Here is a 14,437-nt window from a genome sequence, read left to right on the forward strand (position 1 = left end):
GCAAATACACCGCCCTCGAATGCAAATCGCAACAGAGGTCCTGCCATCCAGGACTTCTACAGTATATCAGGCAGTGTCAGAGGAAGGTCCGAAATATTGCCAAAGATTCCAGTCACCAAAGCCATAAATTGTTCACTCTGCTACCGTCCAGCAAACAGTGGTCGAATCAACAGACTCCGAGACAGCTTCTACCCCCAAGACTTAAGACTTTGAAATAGCCATAAGATTGCTAAATAGTTAAATAAATGGTTACCCGTTTGGATATCCACAGTGACCCTATCTTGCACTGACTCTATGCACACTTAGGCCGTGTCTACATATGACACTTACAAGTGACTTATGCAATCAGAATACGAAGATCGCATTGAAAAGATGGGTCTAGATGCACAACAGTTACATTGTGATTTGATTGTGTTCAGATCTTTACCTCAGGAGGTAGTCAGGGACGCATTGTGTGTGGATTTCTCCTCAGTCTGGACAAATTCATGCTACCGAAAGTGCATACAGTGGGCAACATCATCAGCACGTCGCCCACAAGTCTCCATAAAACTTGTGTTTTGGGACTGAGAGGTAGCTTTTCATTATAACGTTGGAGGAAATACATTCCAAGAGTATGTTTGCTGGCCTCATCAATGCTAGCCAGCTAGCTAATATTTAGAAGAAAAATAAATCTGTTTCGCTACAATTATGCTAACCTGTTTGCAATCCCTTTAGCATTGCTTGCTAGCTAGCTACAGAGGTTAGCAAAGCTAGTCACCTACATTAGTTACAGTTGAAGTCGGAAGTTTACATACACTCAGGTTGGAATCTTGTTTTTCAATCACTCCACAAATGTCTTGTTAACAAACTATAGTTTTGGCAAGTCGGTTAGGACATCTACTTTGTGCATGGCACAAGTCATTTTTCCAACAATTGTTTACAGACAGATTATTTCACTTATAATTCACTGTATCACAATTCCAGTGAGTCAGAAGTTTACATACACTAAGATGACTGTGCCTTTAACTTCTTATGGCTGCAAGGGGCAGTATTGAGTAGCCAGTTAAATCGTGCCCATTTCAAACGGCCTCGTACTCAATTCTTGCTCGTACAATATGCATATTATTATTATTATTGGATAGAAAACACTCTCTAGTTTCTATAACCGTTGGAATTATGTCTCTGAGTGAAACAGAACTCATTCTACAGCACTTTTCCTGACAGGGAGTGAGATTTCAGAAATCTTGGCCCCTGGTCCCAGGTCAGTTTTAAGGTCCCTGTAAATGCTATGAGGATACAAACACTGCCTACGCCTTCCTCTAGATGTCAGTAAGAGGTGACAATTTGAATGGAGTCGATTGCGCAATCAGGGCCTGTATAAAAGAGCACAAGGCGGAAGTAGCTTTCTTTTCTTCCTGCGCCTGACGCACGATGGACGTCGGGACTGGCCTCCTTCCAAGCTTTGGTTTAGCCACTTATATATCGCCGGTCATGTTTTTACTCGTTATAGGTGTTAAAAACATCATAAGGTAGTTAATTTAAACCGTTTTATAGCAATTTATATCCGTTTAGTGCGATTTTGAGGCATTTCTTTGTGGTGCACTTTGAAGCGCTGGGCACGTTTCCAGTACCGGTCGAACGTTAGTGGCCATTTCGACGGGACAAGAGGACATCTTTCGACCAAAAGACGATTAGACCCGAGAAAGGATACATTGCCCAAGATTCTGATGAAAGATCAGCTCATAGTAAGAACTATTTATGATGATAAATCGTTGTTCTGTTGAAAAATGTTAAACGCATAAATCGCCATTTTTTTTTGTGTAGCTTCGCTTGGCGAACCCTGTATTGCACAGTAAGGATAATTTTAGAAATGTAATTCAGCGATTGCATTAAGAACTAATTTGTCTTTCGATTGCTGTCCACCCTATATTTTTTAGTAAAGTTTATGATTAGTTATGCATTAGATTAGATCACTGTCAAAGATGGCGGCCGACGTTTTCGGCCCAGGTTGGCTACTATTCTCATTGTATAACCACGGTTTTTTGTGGCTAAATATGCACATTTTCGAACAAACTCTATATGTATGTTGTAATATGATGTTACAGGAGTGTCATCGGAAGAATTCTGAGAAGGTTAGTGAAAAAATTAATATATTTTGGCGATGATAACGATATCGCTCTCTTTGGCTTGAATCAATGCTCGGGTAACGTTTGCATATGTGGTATGCTAATATAACGATTTATTGTGTTTTCGCTGTAAAACACTTAGAAAATCTGAAATGTTGTCTGAATTCACAAGATCTGTGTCTTTCCATTGCTATGCGCTGTGTATTTTTAAGAAATGTTTTATGATGAGTAAATTGGTAATACACGTTGCTCTCTGTAGTAATTCTAGTCGCTTTGGTGAGATTTGTGATGGTGGCTGCAATGGCAAACTATGATTTATACCTGAAATATGCACATTTTTCTAACAAAACCTATGCTATACAATAAATATGTTATCAGACTGGCATCTGATGAAGTTTTTTCTTGGTTAGTGGCTATTTATATCTTTATTTGGTCGAATTTGTGATAGCACCTGATGGAGTAAGAAACTGATGGAGTTAGAAAAGTGGTGTCTTTTGCTAACGTGGTTAGCTAATAGATTTACATATTTTGTCTTCCCTGTAAAACATTTAAAAAATCGGACATGTTGGCTTGATTCACAAGATGTGTACCTTTCATATGCTGTATTGGACTTGTTAATGTGTGAAAGTTAAATATTTAAAAAAAATATTTTTTTGAATTTCGCGCCCTGCACTTTGAGCTGGATGTTGTCATAGGTGTACCGGTGTCGGGCTGCCGCCATAAAAGGTTAAACAGCTTGGAAAATTCCAGAAAATAATGTCAGAAGCTTCTGATAGGCTAATTGACATCATTTGAGTCAATTGGAGGTGTACCTGTGGATGTATTTCAAGGCTACCTTCAAACGCAGTGCCTCTTTGCTTGACATCATGGGAAAATCAAAAGAAATCAGCCAAGACCTCAGAAAGAAAATTGTAGACCACCACAAGTCTGGGTCATCCTTGGGAGCAATTTCCAAACGCCTGAAGGTACCACGTTCATCTGTACAAACAATAGTACGCAAGTATAAACACCATGGGACCACGCAGCCGTCATACCGCTCAGGAAGGAGACGCGTTCTGTCTCCTAGAGATGAACGTACTTTGGTGCGAAAAGTGCAAATCAATCCCAGAACAACAGCAAAGGACCTTGTGAAGATGCTAGCGGAAACAGGTACAAAAGTATCTATATCCAAAGTAAAACGAGTTCTATATCAACATAACCTGAAAGGCCGCTGAGCAAGGAAGAAGCCACTGCTCCAAAACTGCCATAAAAAAGACTAGTTTGCAACTGCACATGGGGACAAAGATCGTACTTTTTTGGAGAAATGTCCACTGGTCTGATGAAGCAAAAATAGAACTGCTTGGCCATAATGACCATCGTTATGTTTGGAGGAAAAAGGGGGAGGCTTGAAAGCCGAAGAACACCATCCCAACCGTGACGCATCATGTTGTGGGGGTGCTTTGCAGCAGGAGGGACTGGTGCACTTCACAAAATAGATGGCATCATGAGGGAGGACAATTATGTGGATATATTGAAGCAACATCTCAAGACATCAGTCAGGAAGTTAAAGCTTGGTCGCAAATGGGTCTTCCAATGGACAATGACCCCAAGCATACCTCCAAAGTTGTGGCAAAATGGCTTAAGGACAACAAAGTCAAGGTATTGGAGTGCCCATCACAAAACCCTGACCTCAATCCTATCCTAGAAAATGTGTGGGCAGAACTGAAAAAGCGTATGCGAGCAAGGATCCCTACAAACCTGACTCAGTTACACCAGCTCTGTCAGGAGGAATGGGCCAAAATTCACCCAACTTATTGTGGGAAGCTTGTGGAAGGCTACCCGAAACGTTTGACCGAAGTTAAACAATTTAAAGGCAATGCTACCAAATACTAATTGAGTGTATGTAAACTTCTGACCCATTGGGAATGTGATGAAAGAAATAAAAGCTGAAATAAATCATTCTCTCTATTATTATTCTGACATGTCACATTCTTACCTTCTTATGGCTGCATCCCGCTACCGGGATCGATATGGCAGCAGCCAGTGAAAGTGCAGGGTGCCAAATTCAAAACAACAGAAATCTGATAATTAAAATTCCTCAAACATACATGTGTCTTATATCATTTTAAAGGTAATCTTGTTGTTAATCCCACCAAAGTTTCCGATTTCAAATATGCTTTTCAGCGAAAGCACTACAAACGATTATGTTAGGTCACCACCAAACCACAATAAGCACAGCCATTTTTCCAGCGAAAGATAGCTTTCACAAAAAGCAGAAATAGAGATAAAATTAATCACTAACCTTTGATTATCTTCATCAGATGACACTCATAGGACTTCATGTTACACAATACATGCATGTTTTGTTTGATAAAGTTCATATTTATAACAAAAAATCTGAGTTTACATTGGCGCGTTACATTCACTAGTTCCAAAAACATCAAGTGATTTTGCATAGCCACATCATTTCAACAGAAATACTCATCATAAATGTAGATGATAATACAAGTTATACACATGGAATTATAGATATACCTCTCCTTAATGCAACCGCTGTGTCAGATTTCAAGAAAACTTTACGGAAAAAGCAAATCATGCAATAATCTGAGACGGACCTCAGAACAATAGCCAAATTAGCCGCCATGTTTGGGTCAACAGAAACCAGAAAATACATGATAAATGTCTCCTTACCTTTGATGAACTTCATCAGAATGCAGTCCTAGGAAACCCAGGTCCACAATAAATGCTTGATTTGTTCGATAATGCCCGTTATTTATGTCCAATTAGCTACTTTGGTTAGCGCGTTAGTGGTAAACAATTCCAAAGTCACAAAGCGCATCCTCTATAACGTGACGAAATGTCAAAAAGTTCCGTAACTCAATCTTTAGAATGTTGTTAACATACATCTTGAATAACGTTCTAACAGGAGAATTAGATTGACTTCAGAAGAGCGGTGGAACGGAGGTCCTCCTCATGTGAAGGCGCATGTGAAAGCATGGTCAGCTCGTGGCAGTCTCCTTCGGCCCCCCTTCACATTAGAGTCATCAGACGAAGTTCTATTGACTGTTGACATCTAGTGGAAGCCGTAGGAAGTTAAAACTCATCAATATCTCGCTGTAATGTCAATGAGAGCTTGGTTGAAAATCTGCCACCTCAGAAACAATTCAAACAAGAAGTGGAACTTCTCAGGTTTTTGCGAGTTCTGTTATACTCACAGACATAATTCAAACAGTTTTAGACACTTCAAAGTGTTTTCTATCCAATATGAATAATAATATGCATATATTAGCAACTGGGACTGAGGAGCAGGCAGTTTACTATGGGCACCTCTGTGCACCTTTCATCCAAGCTACTCAATACTGCCCCTGCAGCCATAAGAAGTTAAAATAAAGTGGTGATCCTAACTGACCTAAGACAGGGCATTTTTACTAGGATTAAATGTCAGGAATTGTGAAAAACTGAGGTTAAATGTATTTGGCTAAGGGTTATGTAAACTTCCAACTTCAACTGTATGTATATATATATATATATATATATATATATATATATATATATATATATATATATATATATATATAAAACAATGAACCATGGGCTAAATTCGGCCAGTGTTGGGGAACCAGGATATATACACACACATTCACATACATTACATACGGACACATACGTAACACACACACACGCATACCGACAACACAGACACACGTTTACCGACACAACACAAACACACACACACGTTTACACTCATTATATGCTGCTACTACTCTGTTCATTATTTTACTCTTATTATTCTCTATCCTGATGTCTAGTCACTTTACCCTGCCTTCATGTAAATATCTAGTTCAATTACTCCGGCACATTGATCTGGTACCAGTACTCCCTGTATATAGCTTCATCGTAGGGACCACAACCCTTACTATAGTCAGTCTATTGTGGTAGCAAGGTGGGCCCCATGACATAGCTGCTGGACCATTCTGGATAACATTTTGCTCTATTATCAGAACTAACTTGAAACATGCTGTTATTCCTTCCTAATGGCTACATACATAATAAGCCCAAGTGTACCAATAGTTTGGAGTAACAATTGCAGTACCTATATGAATACATTTACCTTCTTAGAGATGATAAACCCAAGGTGCTCCTCTTCACTTCGTTTCACAATGAGGGGTTTCAGGTTCGCTGAAGTGTGATTTTAAGTTAAACTCTTTAGGTTGACAAGACAATGCTGGAGGTTGTTTTCTTGATGTGTAAAACCTCACCTGGATTTTTCCCCCATTTGATTTGAGAATCCCCAGTCCTAACCAAACAGAGGCACAGGAGTGAGTCAGAAGATGTAGGATACCCCCGCCTTTTAGGGGCCCTGCCCTACTTCTGTCCTAGAGCTAGGAAGTGGCTTCTACCTCAGAGATTCACAGAAACATCATGTGAATGCACTTCTTGGAACCTATCGTGCAGTCACACAACCACAGGTGCACATGGACTCTCGCTCAAACACAAACACACAGCGGTTAATACTCAGGTGGGGGGAACTATGTAACCACCAACTTTCTCTTATTGTCATCTCTCATTTGTTTGATTTTAGTCTTGCTGATCTCAAGGGAATAGGTCAACTTAAATGTATGAAACCAGCAATAGATCAAATACCACTCAAATTAAATGTGTATATGGGGCCTCCCTAGTGGCGCAGCGGTGTAAGGCACTGCATCGCTGTGCTAGAGGCTTCACTACAGATCTGGGTTTGATCCCAGGCTGTTTTACAGCCGGCCTGACCGGGAGACCCATTAGGCGGCGCCCAATTGGCCCAGCATCGTCCGGGTTAGGGCAGGGTTTGGCCTGCTGGGATGTCCTTGTCCCATCGCGCTCTAGCGACTTCTTGTGGCAGCCGGGCGCATGCACGCTGACTTCGGTCGCGAGCTGTACAGTGTTTCCTCCGACACATTGGTGCGACTGGCTTCCGGGTTAAGCAAGCAGGCTGTCAAGAAGCAGTGCGGCTTGGCGGGGGTTGTGTTTCTGAGGACACATGGTTCTCGACCTTCGCTTCTCCCGAGTCAGTACGGGAGCTGCAGCGATGAGAAAAGAGCATACCAATTGGATATCCCAATAATTGGGGAGAAAGGGGGTAAAAAGTATGAGGGGAAAAAAAGGTTTGTATATGCATTTGCATTTACTGGCACTTTTGGCATTTCTTATTTTACAGAAATAATTTTCAAATTCAATACAAATGACCTCCCCATTGGTACAACTCAGCATTATATCATTCTGTCAGGTAGGCGTACATTGCAGTCAACATTTAATTGGAAAGTTTTTTGGGGAAACCCTTTAGAAATGTTCATGCAAACAGTGCATGGTGAATGGATTGCACATTGCAAATAACCTACTAACCAAGACTAAGGACAAAACTTGTTCAATACCTGATTTGCATACCCATTGTTGCCTTAGTTAGCATTTACTGGTAGATATCATATGTGGAAACGTATTTCCTACCTACCGGATACCGATGTCATTCTTCTGTGAGCTGCTCCATGCGACAACTAGTTAAGAGCTGAGCGCTCTTGCTGCCTGCAGATGATATTCCACTGAAACTAGTTTATCAACTATATTTCACATGCTTTGTGATTGTGTAGGCTACTTTGTGCATGATCCACTACACTACTTTCATACGCAACAGAAGGAATTAAAATGTGAAATGCAAAACAAGATAATGCGACTCACAAATGAACGTAACAGAGAAGAACATCAAGGCAGTACAAAATACAATTTAAAAAACTCTAAATGTCACCTACCTGACTGAACCCTAGTCAACACTTTACTCAGAAGTCAACCACACACACCACTAAACACCCTCGAAAATTCCACTCCTGGGGTTGACACAGTTGACTTTTTTTTAGCAGGTTACTCATGCAGGGTCACAGCTCTGCACTCTCTCTCTTTAATACGTGCATGGCCAACGCTTTTTACTCCATGATCATACAGAGTACTAACCGGCAGCAACAACTAACACATTCTTAGCATACATTAATGATATAGTCATAAATTAATGATATACTGTATACCCATTGACTCTTAAAGGATAACTTATAAATCCCTCATGAGCTTAGTTCAACTGTCGTACACCATCAGAACCAAAATACAAGCTCGTTTTACTCCAATGTTTCTAAACAATGTAAATGTAAACAAACACTGTATTGCCTCAAAACATGGTTAAAACTCAAATGTTGATATCATAGATGGTCAGTGCTTGCATCGATAGCTGTGTCCATGAATTTGAGAGCTTACATTTCTCCAGGCCCATCCCTCAGGCGGGGGGACCGCTTCAACTAAGAATTCTAGCTTTAACGTTACTTCTCTAGTTATCACTGGTTAAAGGTGCTACACATAGGATTTTTTTTGTATTGTAATTTCAGAAAATGTCCATAATATATCTGATGTAATAGTAGAATGGTAGTGTTTCACAGTATTACTGTACTTACCCACCAGCGTTGTGATTGGCTGTGATATTCGCTTATTGTTTTCTCCCGCCGGAGCGGCATCTGTTGTCAAAATGGGAAAGCTGTTCTGACTTTGTGTCTATGTTATCTAGTGGAAATCGCTCTGTCAATTCTTGGTTGCTAAAATTCGACACTGTTTGCTTAATTTCAGTTTATGTGAGAAAAGAAACAATGAATAGTGTAGGGAATCTATGCTAGCAGATACCCATAGACTTCCAGTCATTGCACTAATGCTAGTTAGCATTGGCTTGCAAAACTACCTCTAACTTCCTTCATACTGGACACATACAAATTATATCCACAAGTTCTCTGGGGAAGTAAATAAAGGGCCTCATTGCCACAATCCTGAAGTATAATTTTAAAGCCTGCAGTGTGAATAAGGCTTTAGAGGGCCTCCAGGCAGAGCTAAATGGTGGGGGCTACTTAAAGAGCCAGTGCAATTGAGACACAACATGAGCTCCATGGTGGAGTTGCTTCTCCGTGAGGACCACAAACCTTACTGAAGACATTGTGTTGTGGTAGCCAGGTGGACCTCATGACATACAGTGCATTCGGAAAGTATTCAGACCCCTTGACTTTTGCGACATTTTGCCACATACCCCATAATGACGAGGCAAAAACAGGTTTTTAGTAATGTTTGCACATTTATTAAACAGAAATATCACAGACCTCAGAAAAATAATTGCAGACCTCCACATGTCTGGTTCATCCTTGGGAGCAATTTCCAAACGCCTGAAGGTACCATGTTCATCTGTACAAACAATAGTACGCAAGTATAAAATCCATGGGACCATGCAGCCGTCATACCGCTCAGGAAGGAGACGCGTTCTGTCTCCTAGAGATGAACGTACTTTGGTGCGAAAAGTGCAAATCAATCCCAGAACAACAGCAAAGGACCTTGCGAAGATGCTGGAGGAAACAGGTACAAAAGTATCTATATCCACAGTAAAACGAGTCCTATATCGACATAACCTGAAAGGCCGCTCAGCAAGGAAGAAGCCACTGATCCAAAACCGCCATAAAAAAGCCAGACTACGGTTTGCATGGGGACAAAGATCGTACTTTTTGGAGAAATGTCCTCTGGTCTGATGACACAAAAATAGAACTGCTTGGCCATAATGACCATCGTTATGTTTGGAGGAAAAAGGGGGAGGCTTGAAAGCCGAAGAACACCATCCCAACCGTGAAGCACGGGGGTGGCAGCATCATGTTGTGGGGGTGCTTTGCTGCAGGAGGGACTGGTGCACTTCACAAAATAGATGGCATCATGAGGTAAGAAAATTATGTGGATATATTGAAGCAACATCTCAAGACATCAGTCAGGAAGTTAAAGCTTGGTCACAAATGGGTCTTCCAAATGGACAATGACCCCAAGCATTCTTGTGTTGTGGCAAAATGGCGTAAGGACAACAAAGTCAAGGTATTGGAGTGGCCATCACAAAGCCCTGATCTCAATCCTATAGAAAATGTGTGGGCAGATCTGAAAATGCGTGTGCGAGCAAGGAAGCCTACAAACCTGACTCAGTTACACCAGCTCTGTCAGGAGGAATGGGCCAAAATTCACCCAACTTATTGTGGGTGGCTTGTGGAAGGCTACCCGAAACATTGACCCAAGTTAAACAATTTAAAGGCAATGCTACCAAATACTAATTGAGTGTATGTAAACTTCTGACAAACTGGGAATGTGATGAAAGAAATAAAAGCTGAATTAAATTATTCTCTCTATTATTATTCTGACATTTCACATTCTCAAAATAAAGTGGTGATCCTTATTGACCTAAGACAGGGAATTTTTACTTCGTGTCACATATCAGTTTGCAAAAATGTAAAAAATAAAATATAAAAAAATGATTATATTTTATGCTTTCTTGAGTAAGGCATCTCCAAAAATCTCAGTGCTTTCTGTCGTGGAGGGGCAGCCAGCGGAAAATACAGAGGGTAGGGGTTGATAATCTTCTCTACTATTGCTGTGATTGTCTCAGTGTTCTGTCACTCAATGGGGACACTACATCACCACAAAATCTACATGGAGAGCTTGAAAGTTCAAGCCCCCTTGGGTGCTGCCATAGATTTACATTAGAAGTGCCATTCCAAAAGGCTCAAGGTCATTGGCCACAGATAAAATGACGTCAAATCACGTTAGATCTACTGTAGCTTTGATTGGACTGATCATGTCAACGTCATACTTTCAAAATCTTAGCTAGCAAGCTAGACAAGCAGTCATCCTCATGAATCACGTTGAAAATCTACTGGCAAATCCTTTTCCATCCTTGTCATATGAAGAGAAATCATGGATAAAACATATCAGTGGTCATCGGCCAATTAACATAAACATTACACAACAAGTTGGAAATCGCAAATTCAACAATGAGTGGTTTGGAAGGAATCATTCACTAACTGCAAGCGTTGAAAAGTAATCCCTATTTTGCTTCCCCTGCCTGCCTGCCTGCCATTCGGTGGAGAGGGTGTGTGGTGCAAGTCTGAGTTTAAGGGTCTCTCTTTACCAAGCTTAAAAGGATAAACATTCACATGCAACACCATGGGCCAGAAAAGGTTGAATACGTTGGCCATGCTGTCAAGCCAGCATGACATCTGCCGCGCTCAAAACAACTGGGAACTCAGAAAAAAACGAGCTCCGACTGGGAAAATACGTTTTGAACGGTCATACAACTCGGGATTCCATATCGGGAACTCAGGCCTCTTTCTAGAGTTCCTAGTTGTCTTGAAAGCACCAGAAATCCAGAGAATGTCAGACTTTGATGACAAAGTTTCATGGCAAAATTTGCCCACAAGAAGGACAGCCGCGCAACATTCCTGTTCAAGTGGGCATAGCATAGCTCTGAGTCCAAAAATGTCTTGTATGCTACTGCATAAATTATGTAATATGCCAGGGAGATAGTTTTACTTTCTTAGATACAGTATACATAAGTGTAGGTTGTAGTAAGCTGTTAGTAACCCATGTGCCTCACCCTAATAATTTGGTCTCTTTCTCCCTCATAACTTAGCCTACTGTTCTGACTTGGTAACTGCTGGACCATTCTCAAATCTATAAAGTGTTACTCTTTTATCAGAACTAACTTTAAACCTGCTGTTAATCCTTCCTAATGGCTATCTTCATGCTACATATGTTTTTTCTATCCAATAGTAATAATAATATGCATATTGTACGATCTAGAATAGAGTACGAGGCAGTTTAATTTGGGCACAATTTTTTCCAAAGTGGAAACAGCGCCCCCATATTGACAAGAAGTTAATCCCATTGAGAACTTGTGGTCAATCCTCAAGAGGCGGGTGGACAAACAAAAACCCACAAATTCTGACAAACTCCAAGCATTGATTATGCAACAATGGACTGCCATCAGGCAGGATGTGGCCCAGAAGTTAATTGACAGCATGCCAGGGCGGATTGCAGAGGTCTTGAAAAAGAAGGGTCAACACTGCAAATGTTGACTCTTTGCATTAACTTCATGTAATTGTCAATAAAAGCCTTTGACACTTATGAAATGCTTGTAATTATACTTCAGTATTCCATAGTAACATCTGACAAAAATATCTAAAGACACTGAAGCAGCAAACTTTGTGGAATATAATATTTGTGTCATTCTCAAAACTTTTGGCCAAGACTATATGTACAACAGATGTAAAAAAAAAAACAGGTAAAAATGGCACCTTATGGAACAGCGGGGACTGTGAAGAGATACACACGAAGGTACAGACACACGCATATGCATACATTGTAATATTGTTGTATGGTGGTATTATACATTTTGTATTGTACATTTTGTATTGTAGATACAGTATGTAGTGGTGTAATAATGTATATGATGTACTGTTTTATCTTTTGTTTTATATGTCATGTAAGTGCTTTAATGTGTTTGGAACCCAGGAAGAGTGGCTGATTTCTTGGCATCCCTAATAAATACAAATACAAATACTCAAAAAAGTATACAGCTGCTCCATCGAGAGCATCCTGACTTGTTGCATTACCGCCTGGTATGGCAACTGCTCGGCCTCCAACCACAAGGTGCTACAGAGGGTAGTGCGTACGGACCAGTACATCACTGGGGCCAAGCTTCCTGCCATCGAGGACCTCTATACCAGGCAGTGTCAGAGGTAGGCCCTAAAAATTGCCAAAGACTCCAGCCACCCTAGTCATAGACTGTTCTCTCTGCTACCAAACGGCAAGCGGTACCAGAGCGCCAAGTCTAGGTCCAAAAGGCTTCTTAACAGCTTCTTACCTCTTTTTTTTCTTAAAACTACATTGTTGGCAAAGGGCTTATAAGTAAGAATTTCATGATAAGAGGAAAATAACTTATATGTAAACTGTTATACCCACTGTCTTAGTCTACTACTACCACTACAACTACCACTACTACTAATACAGAGCAGTTAATTAAACTGAAGTTGGGAAAATATAAAAACAAACTGTCTCAGTTCCCTCAGATTACATTTGTACAGTACAAGCCAACACATACCCTAGTGTATCTTTTGTATGTACCAAATCAAATCAAGCTTGTTAGTGTGTGCACATCTTGTTGTTACAGCCTGAACTCGAAATGGATTAAATCGTTTTTTCCCCTAACCCATCTACACACAAAACCCCATTATTACAAAATTAAAATGTGTTTTTTGAAATCTTTGCAAATGTCTTGCAAATAAAATAAAGAAACATATATTTTACGAACGTATTCAGACCTCTGAGTAAATACATGATAGAATCACCTTTGGCAGCAATTACAGCTGAGTCTTTATACGTAGGTACATCCCTAAGAGCTTTGCACACCTGGACTGTACAATATTTGCACATCTTTTTTAAATTATTCAAGCTCTGTCAAGTTGGTTGTTGATCATTGCATGACAGCCAAGTCTTGCCATAGATTTTCAAGACGATTTAAGTCAAAACTGTAACTAGGCCAGTCAGGAACATTCAATGTCGTCTTGATAAGCAACTCCAGTGTATATTTGGCCTTGTGATTTAGGCTATTGTCCTACTGAAAGGTACATTTGTCTCCCAGCGTCTGTTGGAAAGCAGACCGAACCAGGTTTTCCTCTAGGATTTTGCCTGTGCTTAGCTCTACTCAGTTTATTTGTATCCTAAAAAACTCCCTAGTCCTTGCTGATGACAAACATACCCATAATATGATGCAGCCACCACCATGCTTGAAAATATGAAGTTGTACTCAGTGATGTGTTGTGTTGGATTTGCCCCAAACATAATGCTTTGTATTCAGGACATAAAAGTTCATTTCTCTGCCACATTTTTTGCAGTTTTACTTTAGTGCCTTGTTGCAAACAGGATGCATGTTTTGGAATATTTTTATTCTGTGCAGACCTCCTTTTCACTCTGTAATTTAAGTTAGTATTGTGGAGTATGTACAATGTTGTTGATCCATCCTCAGTTTTCTCCTATCACAGCTATTAAACTGTAACTGTTTAAAAGTCACCATTGGCCAAATGGTGAAATCCCTGAGTGGTTTCCTTCCTCTCTGTCAACTGAGTTAGGAAGGACGCCTCTATCTTTGTAGTGACTGGGTGTATTGATACACCATCCAAAGTGTAATTAATAACTTCACCATGCTCAGAGGGATATTCAGTGGCTGCTCTGCGGTCCCGTTCTGTGAGCTGCTGTGGCCTACTGTACCACTTCGCGGCTGAGACGTTGTTGCTTCTAGAATCTAGACGTTTCCACTTCACAATAACATAACTTAGTTCAACGGGGCAACTCTAGCAGGGCAGAAATGATACAAACTGATTTTTTGGAAAGGTGGCATCCTATGACAGTGCCACATTGAAAGTCACTGCCAATGTTTGTCCATGGAGATTGCATGACTGTGTGCTCGATTTTATACACCCGTCAGCAATGGG

The sequence above is a fragment of the Salvelinus namaycush genome, chromosome 19, assembly GCF_016432855.1.
Source record: "Salvelinus namaycush isolate Seneca chromosome 19, SaNama_1.0, whole genome shotgun sequence".
Classification (NCBI taxonomy): domain Eukaryota; kingdom Metazoa; phylum Chordata; class Actinopteri; order Salmoniformes; family Salmonidae; genus Salvelinus; species Salvelinus namaycush.